Raw genomic sequence first — 2107 nt, forward strand, 5'->3', positions numbered from 1 at the left:
CAGGAAGGGGGATAATGTCTTGTATAAACAGGCTAAATACACACTGGAAAAGGAGATCAGAGTGGCAAAGAGGAATTATTCTGAAAAGCTAAGGAACCAATTCTCTTCCAGTGACCCTGCTTCAGTGTGGAAAGGGCTGAAAGACATGCCCAACTACGAGACACCATCCTCCAGCAGTGTGGAGAATCAACAACTGGCAGACGATCTAAACGAGTTGTATTGCAGGTTTGAAAAAACACTGTTAACACCCCCTCTCCCCCACTCCTGCACTTCAGATCAGTGAAAATGATGTGCGTCAGGTCTTCAGAAAGAACAAGAGAAGAAAGGCACCAGGCCCAGACGGTATCACACCAGCCTGTCTGAAAACCTGTGCATGCCCGTCCCAAAGAAACCCCAAATTACAGGACTTAATAACTACAGACCTGTAGCTCTAATGTCTGTGGCCATGAAGTCATTTCAAAACTTGGTGTTGGCTTATCTGAAGGACATCACCGGACCCCCTACAGTTTGCTTCCTGAGCAAACAGGTCTGCGGATGATGCAGTCAACATGGGACTGCACTACATCCTGCAACATCTGGACAGACCAGGGTCTTATGTGAGGATCCTGTTTGTGGATTTCAGCTCAGCTTTCAACACTATCATTCCAAACCTCCTCCTGCCCAAACTAACTCAGCTATCCGTGCCCACCTCTGTCTGTCAGTGGATCACCAGCTTCCTGACAGACAGGCAGCATCTAGTAAAGCTGGGAAATTATGGGTTGCGTCCTCTCCCCCCTACTCTTCTCCCTGTATACCAATGACTGCACATCTAAAGACCCCTCTGTCAAGCTCCTAAAGTTTGCAGACGACGCCACACTTATCGGCCTCATTCAGGACGGTGACGAGTCTGCCTACAGACAGGAGGTAAAAGAGCTGTCTGTCTGATGCAGACTTAACAACCTGGAGCTCAATACGCTCAAAACAGTGGAGAGGATCGTGGACTTTAGGAGAAACCCCCCTGCACTCCCCCATCATAGACAGCACTGTAAAGACAGTGGAGTCATTCAGGTTCCTGGGCAACACCATCTCTCAGGACCTGGTGGGAGATTCACATTGTTAAAAAGGCCCAGCAGAGGCTGTATTTCCTTCGCCAACTGAGGAAGTTCAACCTGCCACAGGAGCTGCTGAACAGTTCTACTCCGCCATCATTGAATCCGTCCTCTGCACTTCTGAGCGAATCACTGGTACAACCCTCCCCACTCTCCAAGAACTGTACTTATCCAGAGTGAGCAAAAAGGCCGGCAAAATCACTCTTGACCCCTCACATCCAGCACACTCCCTCTTTGAACTGTTGCCATCTGGTCGACGCTACAGAGCACTGAGCACCAGAACGGCCAGGCACAGGAACCGTTTCTTCCCTCAGGCAATCCATCTCATGAACACTTGATAATAAAACATGGAACACAAAACACTATCATACATTTATTTATTTAACATACATACTTATTTATAGGGCTGGACCAGAGTATTCAAATATTAGAATATTCGTTCGGTGGGTTGACATTCGATTTTCAATTTTGAGTTTCGAATATTCTTTTTTTTTTTTTCGAACACCTGGCATCCCCTGCGAAACGGTTCTCATTCGCACTTGAATATGAATAGCCCATGAGTGAACGTCATGATTTAGTTCATCTGGAAGAGAAGACAAAAATGCAGAAGACCTCAGCTGTGTGGGAGCACTTTAAATTGAGTGAGGACAAGAGAAAGGCAGTGTGCCAAATATGCGATTTGAAACCGGCCTACCACAACAGCACATCAAGTTTGAAAAATAACCTGAGTTCTGTAAGTAGTACGCCTATAGTATATTGTTGGTGTAAAAAAAACGAGCTGCTTTTATCCGCCATGTTAATCAGTAATTTTAAACATGATAAAAACGTGCACTTAACTTGCTTGGAAAATACTTGCGAATACGGCAGTCATAAAAAAAATGTACAGTAGCCCAGCCTAATAATAATTTGTCTATATTAAAAGTATTGCTCTTAACAGACCTGTGTGTTTTGTATCACTAGTGAAGTGTCCGTTCTCGGAGAATGTAAGCCCTGCCTGCATGAAGGCTGATACTCGACGC

General features: G+C 45.5%; 1 protein-coding gene across 1 annotated transcript in view; it reads right to left on the bottom strand.

Annotated features, from left to right (window-relative positions):
• Positions 1-2107, bottom strand: part of LOC107709430 (glycine receptor subunit beta-like) — a 37100-nt gene that overhangs the window by 26347 nt on the left and 8646 nt on the right. The gene's annotated exons all lie outside the window — the stretch shown is intronic.

Source organism: Sinocyclocheilus rhinocerous, unplaced genomic scaffold (assembly GCF_001515625.1).
Source record: "Sinocyclocheilus rhinocerous isolate Xijiao unplaced genomic scaffold, SAMN03320098_v1.1 scaffold1648, whole genome shotgun sequence".
Lineage (NCBI taxonomy): Eukaryota > Metazoa > Chordata > Actinopteri > Cypriniformes > Cyprinidae > Sinocyclocheilus > Sinocyclocheilus rhinocerous.